Below are 14,584 nucleotides of genomic sequence, written 5' to 3' on the forward strand. Positions count from 1 at the left end.
GGGTGCGTGAGGGGCTCCGGGCTCCCTCCCTGTCGTGAATGACTTCCGTGATGAGTTAGCTCATGCTTTGTTTCATGGAGTGTATTTTTTTGTGAAGCTTGATAGACGACTTGTATGTTTAAGTGGGATATCGCATTTGTATGGGCAAAGTAAAATTTATCATGTTTTGCATGCTTGATTTGTAAAGATGATTCATTTTATGTCAATTGTGAGCGGGAGGAGGCCACACAAGAGCCGGCCACACCAAATCCGGTAGGAAATAGGGTCCAAAGTAGTCAAATGATTAAGAAAGAGCATTTATTTTCAATCTAACCCTGCCATCCATACACCTCTTTGGTTTAGAGTTAGTTCAGGGTTAGTTCAGGGTTAGAGTCTAACTCTAACCTCTAACTGAGTTAGAGTTCTCCTCGTGTCGGTTCATCGCCATCATACTTTCCCCATTCCCGTGTTTTCAGTATCCTGCGCATCAAAGAGGCCCTTAGACTAGCTTAGATCCGGTCATTTTTTATAAACGTGTTATGTCCAAAATTTAATGAACGTGCTCCGGTTTCTACGAAAATAATCTGGTTTCATGTAGTAATTTATTTATTTATTCTTCTGCGGGGGGTTTGCATGTAATTCGTGAGGTCTGAAATGTAAAGTACCCTGGCATATGCTCCGAGTCGTGCATGCACTACGACCCATATGCTCTATTTCCCACATCTCGGCGAAAGGGAGCACGTGGAAATAGCCTAGGAGTACATATAGGAGGATAAATGCGTGAAAAAATATGTACTATGAACCGTAGCTGCGGTTCGAAAAGGAGACCTAAAGTGATGACAGGTATAGGTCACACGCACCCAACTAGTGGTACTAGACATACGACTACTTTTTCCCTCAAAAAAAGAGGTACGAGTGCTCCGTACTCCTATTCTATCAACACAAGTCCCATCTGACAACAGCGTTCGTGCTACAGCTAGCTCTTCTCCCTCGTTTCTCTCTTCTAATTCTAAACTCAGCCGACGCCCAGTGGGCGGGGTGGGGATTTGACGATGGTCGGTTTGCTCAACTGCGGCCCCACCTCACAGTGAAAACGTTACGACTAGAATAAAAATGCCATATACTCCCTCTGTTCCTAAATATAAGCCTTTTTAGATATTTCAAATGGAACACAACATACAAATGTATGTAGGCATATTTTAGAGTGTAGATTCACTCATTTTGCTCAGTATGTAGTCACTTGTTGGAATCTCTAGAAAGACTTATATTTGGGAACGGAGGGAGTACTATACTAATAAAACATTAAGGCCACGAGGCGATGCAGTGCTGGTTACAGGAGGCAAGAAGAAGAGATGCATCCACCGACGACGTCCACCTCCTCGACTCAGGGCACCGGCCCACCAAACGGCGGCTAAGTAGCAGCGGCTTTCATGGCCAGGTCGACGTGCTTCTGAGCAATGGCGTCCAAAGATTCCAGCCGCTGGAAGAAGGCCAACATCTTTCTGTCCTTGCTGGCCTTGTAGTGGCCTATGTAGACGATTTCCTTGTAGAAGTGGATGTGCAGGTCGACAGTTTCTTGCATGGCGAGGCGCTGGGCGGCGAGCGCGGCCTCAAGGTGCACATTCTTCGTCGCGACCTCTGGCACCTGCAGGGCCACCAGGGCTTGAAAGAGTTTGTCACCATGGAGGCCGATGAGGGTGGCAGGCAATGAGGATCCTGGGCGCGCGGGCTGGAGCAGTACGGCAAGGTCGTCCATGCGCTTCTTGACGGCGGTGAACTTGCGGATGGATTGGACCATCATGTCGTCCATGCGAGAGGCGAAGCCGGCGTTGGCGAGGGCTACGACGCCGGTGGTCGCCGTCACCATCTGGAAATGTTGCGCGGTGCGGGGCCACAGGCCGACGTCTTGGATGATTTGGCACAGCCGATTGCCGCTCGCGTCCATCGCCTCCATAGGTGCTTGTGGCTTCTGGTCACTTGGTCTTGGATTGGAGTGAGCAGTGTTGCACAGAGACTAGGAGTAGATTGATTGGAGTGGTGGGGCGCCTTTATATGAGAGTCCAAACTCTGTTGCATTCACATAGTGCTGGCTCTATTCTGCTTCTCCAATTAATTCCCTCTGCATGCTAATTGAGGATGCATCATTGGCCGTTCAACATCTCGGGAACCGCTACCCTCTCCCTCCTTGGCATTAAAGCACCTATGGAGGCGACTGCCGCTCGCGTCTATCGCGTGTCAGGCTGGCCATAAGTAGTATCATGCACTTGGGACTCACAAACATGCTTATGTGGCAGTCAATTAAAGAAGAGAGAGATGGTTAGACTACCCACAGTGAGAGTAACATAGGTAGTAACATCACACATATCTAGGTTAAATAGATGATGTGGCATGCAATAAATGAAGAAAGAGATGAAAGTGGTAACATAGCTAGTTACTACTAGTATGAGTAACATCACACATATCAAGACAAGATGTGTCTACAACCTAATAAATGAAGTGCTCCATGTTACCACACATATGTTACTCCCCACTATAGAGGTAGTAACATAGACTAGTAACATGGGCATGTTACTAGTCTATGTTACTATCCATTGTGGCTAGTCTTATAGTAACATAGGTAGATACTGTAACATAATAAATGTTATGCTACTATGTGTCATGCATGGCAATAAATGAGACCACCTATGATACTAATATACTATGATACTCCTACTCCCCACTATGACCAGCCTCAGGAGATGTTCCTGTCGACGACAAGGTGCCTATTGTGACTTCATAAATTTCAAGATGATATGCCGGCTCAGAATTTCAGAGGTGCTCATAGGGGTAGGGTGTGCGTGTGTGTGCGTTCATAGGGGTGAGTGTATGCACGTGTATATGAGCGCTTGCGTCTGTACTGTGTTTAAAAAACGTAAATGTGTGTAGAAAAGAGACTAGTCAGTAATAGTATACTCAATATTGTGCACCGTGACCAAGGCGGAGAGGAAAACGAGAGAACTACGTATTTATTTATGGTGTAGATTCACTCATTTTGCTCCATATGTACTACTCCTTTAGGGTGTAGTCTAGTCACTTGTTGAAATCTCTAGAAAGGCAAATACTCCTTTCCGGTTTACAGGGCTATACTAGCAGGTAGTACTACAATAGTGGGCTCAAATAGCAATTTTGTCTCATGCAAGAGCCTGGCTATATGCGTGCTCCAAGGTTCGCAACTGCCACGTTCGGGTTGCGCTTGGCTCTTTGCCTCTTCGAGAAGAAGAACAACGATGTTACTATTTACTACATCTACAGTATCGAATCCACTGCTGCATGTCCGTCCACCGCGTGCGGGAGGATAGCGTGTTGTAGTATAAGGAAAAGCATGTCCTCGTCTGTGAGCCACCGCGCGCATGGGCGAGGGAGAAGACGTGTAGTAGTAAAATCAAGCTTCTCCTCGTTGTACGAGTTGACGCGACACATCATAGCACTGGCCCCACATGGTTGCCTCTAAACTGTGCTGAAAGACCCACAGTGTACAATATATTTGCTGCAACCTCTAACATTTACCCCACCACAAATTAAAATATATATTCCTGTCTTGACCAGATGAGCGTGCAAACTACAATAACGAGGATGACAGGTAGGGCCAGAAGATTATTTTAATCAAAAAAAGCATGGAGCTGACCCCAACGATTTTAAGCTTACAGGCACGGTACACGCTATCCTAGACTACTCTACACATGAAACTGCCACACGAGCGTCCGGGCTGCGCTTGGCTCTTCGCCTCTTCGGGAAGTCAAACAATGATGGAGTACTACTGCAGTGGAGGAGTACTACAGTATGCTTCTGGCCATCTGACACCGAATGAACTACTGCATGTCCACCGCGTGTGGGAGAGAGGGCGTGTAGCGAAAGCTTCTCCTAGTCCTGCCAGCCACCACGCTCATGGGCGAGGGAGGGACGCAGCTTCATTGACTTACTGCTCCTGCCTTTGTGTGTATGACAGGTGGGCCAAACAGGTGGGTGGCCCACCTGTCATACAGCCAAAGGCAGGTGCAGTTAAGGCACTGGAGCTCAGTCCGCGAGGGAGAGGGTGTTGTAGTAATCAAACTTCTCGTTGTTGTACGAGTTGACGCGACACATCAAAGCACTGCACTCGATATATTTAATTACAACACATGCATGCATGTCGTGACTCTCCTTTTGATACTTGCATGTGTTGATTTAATGCACCTTGAAGTAGTATGAATATGTGACGGTAAAGCTTTGTAATGCCCCGGCCCTAAAGCGAGAGATGGTTGTGCACGAGGAGGGCGAGATCATGCAGACGGAACAGGATCCGACGATGGAGCTCTCTATGGTCTCGATGGACCTCACCTTGCTCCACTGCCCCTTGTGCCTCCGCCCCTTGAAGCCTCCAGTGTATGAGGTTCGAATACACCTCGTTCGTTTGGCTGATCGAGCATGGTGCAGGTTTCTTGATCGATGTGTTGTTCGATTGATTTGTGAAGTGCAAGGGAGGGCACCTGGCCTGCGCGGGTTGCCGCGTCGAGCGCCTCGGGAACCAGCGGCAGTGCCAGAAGTGCGAGCGCAGCGGTGGCTTCGACCTGCGGAACACGGCAGTGGACGTCGTCCTCTCCTCGGTGAGGGTGGAGTGCCCTCACGAAGGCTGTGGGCTCTACGTCACTTACCACAAGCTCGCCGATCACCAGAGCGTGTGTCTGCTCGCACCCTGCAAATGCCTCGTGCCCGTCTGCGGCTACGAAGGCCCGCCGCCGGCGCTCTCCCACCACATCAGCACCGTGCATCCCATGCCCGTGCATAGGATCTAGTATGGCAAGGTGCTCCGGCTGCAAGTGCCACTGTCGGAGCCACGACTCTTGCTGTTCGCGGAGGAGGACGGCCGTGCATTTTTCTAGGTCAGCGGCATGCTCGACATTGGCGCGCTTATCACCATGTCGGTCGTCTGCATCAGAGCGGGGTCGTCCCCACTGCTGCACTACATGGCCAAGCTATGGGCGAACGGCCCGCCGGGGGAGCCCAAAGGCAGGATCGACGCCGTCAAGGTGGAAATGGAGGTGACAAGCAGCAAGGATCTCGCCGACGTCGCCGTGCCGGAGCTGACCTTCTTCACAGTTCTGCCCAAGCTGCTGGCCGGGGCTAAGCTGGTGTCCCTCCATATTCAGATTAACAAGCTCATGTCAAAAATGATTCTACAGTGCCTTTTGTTTATCTTAGTAATATGCTAATATAGGGGTTAGCTTGGTCTACTTTAGCTTAAGAGATGGTGGGTTTTGGTGGCGATGCAGCAATTACTTTGACATCAGATCAGCAGTTAAAGTAATTCCCAATAGTCGAACGGATATTCTGTGTCTGTTGGATATAAAGATCCTTTGGGTAAGAAGTATAACAGCTTATAAGAAGTATAACAGCTTATATGCTTGTTTGTTCAGGAAGTGTTGCATAGTACCGCGAGTTGACGCGACACATCAAAGTAGTAGTACTACTAGTAGTACTCCCTCCGATCCTAATTTCTCTGCGCCCCGCCATCACTAAGGCTTAACATGTGCCCACGTTACGCCATCCGGGAATAGTTCAAAAGTAGAACCGTCAATAAATTTTGAGCTTGTGTCTCATCACATTCCAAATTACTACTACCACGCTATATTTAATTGCAAACCTATTCACACCGATCACAACCTAAACGGTTTCCCACTTAGGAGCGTATTAGTACTCGGTTATAAATACTACTATGCCAAGATGACTGCACATTCCTCCTCAAATCCTCATCCACAAAAACAAAAAAGTCATTCAGCATCCTTCCCTTGTGTCTGCCATGGCTAGCATGAGTTCTGGGTCTAGAGATTACCACCAGGGGGAGGCGAGCATGGAAGCGGAAGCACAAGAGATGTCCCGCCTTGCCGCGAAAGCAGCCGACATGTCCCGCCGCACGGAGGTAGCAGCACAGAGGTCCTGTCGCGCCGCCGAAGCAGCACGGAGGTCCCGCCGCGCCGTCGATGCAGTAGACTGGTCCGGCCGCGTCGCGGAAGCAATAGAGATGTCCGGCCACGCCGTGAATGCAGTAGAGATGTCCCGCCGCGCCGCGGTGGCCTGGGAAAATGTCTCGCGTGCAGGCGACGACTCTTACAGGCGCATGCATGCGATCGTCCTTAGCCAGATGGTTCAGATCACCGGCTGGGCGAGGTTGCAGGACGACATGAAAGCCTCGTTTGAAGAGGCTACCGGCGTCATCCGACAACTAAGGGAGGGCAATGAGAGGCTCCGAGCCAAGCGCGACCTGTTGAGGGCGAAGATGTAGCGACCCGACCCGAATGGATGAAGTCTCTGTGCTTAAGTGTCATCCCTGGATCGGTATGCTGACACACACAGTACTCGAGGATTTATAACAGAGGTAAATCACATGCATAAAGTAACGTAAAAACTATTACCTCAATCCAAATAGCGGAAGTAACAAGGTTGTGGATTCCCATCAACACCAACGGCAAAGTTGAGTGTAGAAATCGTAACCCTAACGAATCACTTACTCGTCGTAAGATATCCTGCAACATGAAACGTTGCAGCCCGAAAACGGGTCAGCACATGGAATATGCTGGCAAATTCACACCATAGAGAAATGATGAACAAAGGCTATCACTACATGCATATATGGCTGGTGAAAAAGCTCTATGGTTATAATGTTTTTGCGAAAAGCCAATTTTTCCCTACTGCAAAGGGATAAATTTTATTTAACTATCATGGTGGTTGTGAAACATTGAGATGGTTGACAGCATCTCAATCCCAATTAAGTATCATAATTAACCCAACAATATTAATTAAAGTAACATGATGAGATCAACGGGATAATCCAAGAACTAGATACTCAAGATGTCCATAACCGGGGACACGGCTAATCATGATTAGTTTGTACACTCTGCAGAGGTTTGTGCACTTTTCCCCACAAGACTCGATCGCCTCCGTTTTATTTCTCGCACTGCATGGTGTTTGAGAAACGGATGACCGAGACACAGTCTTTCAGAAACAATCACTCTTTACTCTGGATGGACCGGTACACCTACTTTCCCCTACATCTGCTAGCCCACCTCTTCAAGAGATCTTGTAACCTACTCAACTATGCTAGAGCCCATAATAGCTTGTGGCTGCACACGGAAGTTTCTAGCATGAATAATCTTATGATCCCTTTGAGCCTGGGTGGCGGTCCTTATACATACAGACAACACTGGATTCTCCAGGTGCCTCAATCCACCCAGATGTGAGTTTTAGTTGCCACCTTAAGTAAACCATTATTAACAATCTCACATCTGTCATGAATTTCACTCAAACCCAATCCACGTCTACGAGCATAGCATGGCAATAGAATAGCAACGTAGAAGTAACTCCCAAGGGTTTGATAGATAAAACAGGTAATAGGTACTACCTCAACTACTTCCCAATACCCACAATTTAATTAGATCCTAACCATGCAATGTTTGAGGATTGAAACTAATGCATAAAAACTGCGTATGAAAGGGATACGATCAAAGTGTGAACTTGCCTGCAGTGTTGATGAAGATGATCCGCACTCAAAACTCTTGATAGTTCTACTCGTCACACTCCGGTCAATCTATCGCAAGCAAGCGATGGCAACCACACATAAGCAATCACTCAAAAGATCAGAAAGAACGAAGAAAACAATTCGGAAAACTTCAAAACCAAGCAAATAACTCTTGCGACATAAAACAATTTCTAACAGTACCAAAATTATGTGAATTTGGCCTTATCAGAAAGTTTAGGTCAAGAGCTTCGCTTTGCAAAAAGAATCAACTCAAACGGAGTTACGGAACTTAAGTTATGAACAAAAGAAGTTCAAATACAAATCTGTTTGAAATCAAATTTTAAAACTTTCAAAAACATGTTTAAGTTGTTTAACTGGATAGAGGGGATCGTAACGAAAAAGTGGGCGTTGGTTTCATTGAAAATGGAGGTACGGATAAAAAGATATGATCAAAAGAAATTTGACTATCAAACAAATTTCGAAATTTTAAAATTTTAAAAAAAATTGATGTGACAGGTTCACCGGATAGGTGAAAACAAGACGAAACTATAGACGCTGGTTTCATCTAACTTGGATGAACGAGTAAAAAGTTATGGCTATTTGAAAAATCAGGGCCAAGCTGTTTTACAAAAGAAAAAAATAGCTACGGATAAAAGTATTCTAGATCTAACGTATAATTACAGAGAACGAATAAATATACCTTTATAAGGTATAGAAAAGGTGACTTCGGAGTGTGGAGACAACTTTCAAAAGTCCCGCCGAAGAGGAGAAATATATTTTTAGCTAGTCAAACCAAAATATTGATTTAACCCGCAATGGATAATTTTTTGGAGGCTCTATGGGTCTATATTTATAGGTGGAAAAGAGGTTTAGGGGTTAAAGGCTAGGCAATGTGCGACTAAACGTAGACGAATAAATAAAATAAACGGAACGCATGGGCTAAAAGCAACACGGCCGGCTGCGCGCGCACGTGTACACTACAGTTTTTTTTTAACAAAAATCGGCCTAAGTAAAAAAATAAAAAGGATGGCTGGGCCTGGCCCATTTAGGAGAGGGGAAAACAAATGAGGCGCCCGCTGCCACTATGCTACGCGTGTGGGCGGTAAATAACTATGGGCCGCATGTACAGTTTTTTTTTAAATTGAAACAGAAGGAAAACCGGATAAAGAAAATAAATTAAAATTTTATATAGGCATATTATATATCAAAATTTTCCGAAAAAGATTTTCTACAACATGAACATTTTTGTAAAGTCAAATAAAATCCTCACAAATAAATAAAGCAAAAAGTGCTACTGCCTTAATAAAATCCAATAAAAATCATTTTAAAATACCAAAATGATTTCAAATTTATTTCTCTCCAATTTTATGATGTAGGGAATCATGTTACCCTATTTTCTGTATATTTTTATTTTGGAGAAAAATAATTTGAATAAAACTCAAATAAGTCCAATATTGGAAAAATAATTTCAATGGGACTTTGAATTTAATCCTTTGAAACTCCCAACTCCTATTTCATATGTTTTGAAGAAGTCATTTTATCTTCTCTCGTGAAAATCATTGAGTTGCATAAAGTTTCAGAATTGGAAAATATTCTCAAATGAAATTCAAATATTTTTCAATCACCCCTTGTCATTTAAATAAATGGAAGAAGTCATGTCATCTTCTCTCGAGGGTTTTGTGATGAAAAGAATTTGAATTCATGGAGATCATAAAAGCAAAATGAAAGTTTGGGAAAGTCCTTTTATTCCCTCTCATTTAACTTTCAAAAGATTTCGAATTCCACTCACTTTCAGTCAATCAATCAGACAATCAATCCAATCTATCTGTTTATTATAACATTCCAAAATTTAGAATTTTGGGATGTTACAAACCTACCACCCTTAAAATGAATCTCGTCCTCGAGATTCGCAGAGGCTAGAAAGAAATAGGTTAGGGTTTGGGGTCTTCTCAAAATCCATTGATCATCACACGGGGTCTGGGGTGCTACCACCCTTAGAAGCATTGTTACTGTTCCATCAAAACTCATATACTCCATCCATCTTTGACAGTGTCAGTCTTCTCAGATTCTCGGAAAATTCCTTCTCTGGGCTCTTCCCGTAGTGGCATAACCTTTTTCCTCAATTCTTCTGTCCTTTCATCTTGGTAAGGTTCTTCCATGACTCGGTCTTCTTAGCTGACGGGCCTGGCGCCAAAACTAAACAACTATCGACATCTCCTGGTGGTCAACAATTTATGGTTTCTCCTGCAGGAAATGGGTCTGGTTGATCCTCACCGTATAACCTACAATTGGCAAGAGCTGCCTTGTACAAGGGGAAAAAAATACTTACACCATTCTAAGGTTTAAACAAGGTTTAAATCGTCGTCACTCTACTATAGGCAAGTCACTCAGATTTACCATCCCGTATAGCAAGGCGAACAATAAGAGTAAGTCGGTATGGTGATCAATCCATCCCGCACCCAAATCATTACCTTGTACATGGTTTAGCGAATCTCGCATTCTAACACTCGGTCATCCTCACAAGCATTGCAGAATTTCTCTTGTTGACGAAACAAGTTCAGATAAATCCATGGATTCTGCAAGCCAAACAAACATCTATCGTTCCTTCCCAACCCTCAGGTTTTGCGTAACTCCTATAAGATCGTTTGTCGATAAAATCGTAACTTCTTCCAGGGTCTTCCCTTCAGCAAGAATGTGCTTGCTTCTTGGCAGGTCCTGGGGCCTGTGGGTTATGGCCCATCTCATCACTGGTAAACCTTGAACTCATCATCGGGGAAACTGATCCTTAATCCAACATCCAACTTCCTAGTATTCTTAAATCCATCCAATTGTACTGTCTTCCTTCCTTCTATTGGCACCACTAGGACATGATTACTCAGACTCATCATCGAATTCCATTGATCCATATTTCCAACATCATACCTCCTTTATATCCAATAGTAATTCATCTCTTCATCCTCGGGGGATATCCCACATACCGAGATAAAACTTATACTTATGAAGTCCATACTCCACTTCGTGGAACATCATATCCTTTCCAGGGTCAAGCGTCCTTACAGGGGAAATATTGGCCATCTCTGCATGGCACTTCTTCAACTGGGGAAACATGAAACACATCATGAACTCCTGACAGTCCTTCGGGTGACTCCAACTTGTTGGCCACTTCTCCCATACGCTCCAAAACTCGGTATGGTCCTACAAATCTCGGGGCTAACTTTTCTTAACTCCAAATCGTTTAACTCCTCGCAGAGGGAACACACGAAGACATGCTCCGTCTCCAATTTCATAGACTACCTCCTTTACATCCAATAATACTCCATACCCTCATATTCTTGGGGTATCCAACATATCAAGATAAAACTCATACTTATTTTGTTCGAAATCCACTTCGTGGAATATCATTACCTTTTCCAAGGGTCAAGTTTCCTCACATGGTACTACCACCTTTAAGATGCACAATCTTCCATAGACCATATTTCTCATATCCTCGAAAATGGTCAAAATCTTTCTTCATAGAGTAACAACTCATAAAATCCAAATCAATACCAATGATGCTAACTTTATTGATTCTCAAATTATTACAATCTCCTGCATTCCATTCATTGCATCAATCCGACACCTCACTAGTAAAAGAAATGTCCACACTACTACTACTATATTTCTCGTTGCACTCAACTATTTATCACAAGTCTCCGTCTCCTTGGGGCATGCTCTGGCAACGTGCCCTGCTTCATCACAACGGAAACATATTACTTCTGACGTATCTCGGGGTTTCCTTGTGATTATATAGCCTCCTGGGGTCCTCGTCTTTCCTTTTGGGCAACCATTTTGGTAGTGTCCTGAATTTTTGCACCTGAAACATGTGATATGACTCAGGCCTCTCTTTGTAGAAATTGGGTTGTTCCTGGGATCCAATCTACTTCTCTTCCTGGACTTTTCCGTTCCAATCAGGGCTTCTATTTCCTGTGGGTCATACTCTACTTCCTCTGTCAGGAATTCTACTAAATCCCCATTCAGACAATTTTGGGAGATGTGTCCTTCTTCTCCACATGAATAGCATGACTTGGTGCAGGGTTTATTTGGTTCTTCTTTGGGTGTGTCCTCCTCCTCTTCCTTCATCACAGATTCCTCTAAAATTTCCATGAGGGCTCTTTTCATTGGTTCTTTCTTCTGCTGGATGGTCCTCTGTACCATGGGGTAGATGTGACACTGAGCAGGGTAGTGGGTAGTCCCTTCACACAAGAAACAAGTGATCTGCCTAGTTGGGCATTCTTCAGCTGGGTGACTTCCTTCACAATTAGGGCATTCATCCTTGTGTTCCTTATGGTTGTGTCCTATTTCTCCACAAGGCTTGTATGCACAAGGTTTCTTCATATCCTTTCCATAAGGCTTCAATTTCTGGGACACAAGACGAGATCTTTGTAGAGTCCACTTAAATTCTTTCCAAGTGGTTACTTCTTGCCATCCATTGATGGTTTGGTACATCCTCCACCAAGTAGCAGCACCTCTTTCAAAACATTGAAGAGCATGCCGGGTCATATCCTTTCCGACTATAAGGTTATTCTTCATGTGATCCTCCATGTTCTGAATCCATCGGTCCGTCTCCATTTGACTCATCGGTCCAGAAAATACAAGCTCATCTCCATTCATCCTCTAATGGGTCCAAGGGTTTGGGGTGAGATAAGAGAGATAGAGAGGGATACACACAATGCAAACAAAAGTTTGAAAAGATAGATTTTTATTGTGGCTGTCGAAAAAACAACAAACAAATGACAGCTCACAAGCGTTGCATCTAACGTAGGTATAACAGGGGTTTGGTCTTCTAAAGGTCAATAAGTCTGCAACGTCGCCAAACTCTTCAAGTCTTGTTCATGTCTCCGATGGCTTCTTCCAATCATGCTTGTCCTTCTCAAGTTCTTTTGCCAAATCATCTCTGTTGACGCGAAGTCTCTCGTGACGTCCTTTAATATTTCTGGAGTTGCGCTCCAACTTCTGGGTCTCAACATCCTTGACATGAACCATGATCCTACTTTCCTTCAGTTCCTAACGAGTCTCTGTTATCTCGAGGTTTTGCTTTCCCAGCTTGGCTACTTTCAGTTTCTGGGTTCTGAGTTCTTCACGAAACACTTCTTTGTCAAAAACTTCTTGATGTAATACTCCAGATCCTGGTGATACACCGGTCTAAAGTTAAAACTTCATCTTGCTGATAGGTGCTCCATCAGCCTTCTACCATCCAATCCTTCCATGCATCTGCATGCTTAACTCCGCACGGTGACAATAGCATAAACGGGTAATAACACCATGGGTATCCGTGTTTATGCCCATGTTACTGCCATGAGCTTTCATTCCATAACTGATATCTCCTGGCTTTGGGTTTTCTTAACAAAAACTTTGAGTTCTAATGCTCCATGTTCCGGTCTTTCTCCGATTCACCTTGCTCTCGAGTATTGACAGCTTCCATAGTCTGCCAAGTTCCATAAGGGTAGCCTTCCTATACCAATCTGGAAATTCTTCAGAGCCTTCAAATTCTCCTAATCTTTAGAGTCCTTCACCGTTGTAGTTCCAATTATCATAATGCACGGTAAAGATCCTCTTTATTCCGAATGGTCTTAGTTGTCCGATATCTTGTACTTCTTGAAGTGGTCTCATCAGTCGAATCTTCGAGTGGTCCAAAGGGAAATGGGGTATAGTCTCACTAAAGGGAATATTTGAATTAACTCAAAAGAGAAGAGAGGTACAAGATTCTTTTGAAAAGAAAAGTTTTAGAGAAAATCCTTCCTATGGGCTTGCCAGTTTCTAGGGTCACGTCCTACAGTCAACATGTGCTCTGATACCATCTTGTAGCGACCCGACCCGAATGGATCAAGTCTCTGTGCTTAAGTGTCATCCCTGGATCGGTATGCTGACACACACAGTACTCGAGGATTTATAACAGAGGTAAATCACATGCATAAAGGAACGTAAAAACTATTACCTCAATCCAAATAGAGGAAGTAACAAGGTTGTGGATTCCCATCAACACCAACGGCAAAGTTGAGTGTAGAAATCGTAACCCTAACGAATCACTTACTCGTCTTAAGATATCCTGCAACATGAAACGTTGCAGCCCGAAAACGGGTCAGCACATGGAATATGCTGGCAAATTCACACCATAGAGAAATGATGAACAAAGGCTATCACTACATGCATATATGGCTGGTGAAAAAGCTCTATGGTTATAATGTTTTTGCGAAAAGCCAATTTTTCCCTACTGCAAAGGAATAAATTTTATTTAACTATCATGGTGGTTGTGAAACATTGAGATGGTTGACAGCATCTCAATCCCAATTAAGTATCATCATTAACCCAACAATATTAATTAAAGTAACATGATGAGATCAACGGGATAATCCAAGAACTAGATACTCAAGATGTCCATAACCGGGGACACGGCTAATCATGATTAGTTTGTACACTCTGCAGAGGTTTGTGCACTTTTCCCCACAAGACTCGATCGCCTCCGTTTTATTTCTCGCACTGCATGGTGTTTGAGAAACGGATGACCGAGACACAGTCTTTCAGAAACAATCACTCTTTACTCTGGATGGACCGGTACACCTACTTTCCCCTACATCTGCTAGCCCACCTCTTCAAGAGATCTTGTAACCTACTCAACTATGCTAGAGCCCATAATAGCTTGTGGCTGCACACGGAAGTTTCTAGCATGAATAATCTTATGATCCCTTTGAGCCTGGGTGGCGGTCCTTATACATACAGACAACACTGGATTCTCCAGGTGCCTCAATCCACCCAGATGTGAGTTTTAGTTGCCACCTTAAGTAAACCATTATTAACAATCTCACATCTGTCATGAATTTCACTCAAACCCAATCCACGTCTACGAGCATAGCATGGCAATAGAATAGCAACGTAGAAGTAACTCCCAAGGGTTTGATAGATAAAACAGGTAATAGGTACTACCTCAACTACTTCCCAATACCCACAATTTAATTAGATCCTAACCATGCAATGTTTGAGGATTGAAACTAATGCATAAGAACTGGGTATGAAAGGGATATGATCAAAGTGTGAACT

This window comes from Triticum aestivum, chromosome 2D (genome assembly GCF_018294505.1).
Source record: "Triticum aestivum cultivar Chinese Spring chromosome 2D, IWGSC CS RefSeq v2.1, whole genome shotgun sequence".
NCBI lineage: Eukaryota > Viridiplantae > Streptophyta > Magnoliopsida > Poales > Poaceae > Triticum > Triticum aestivum.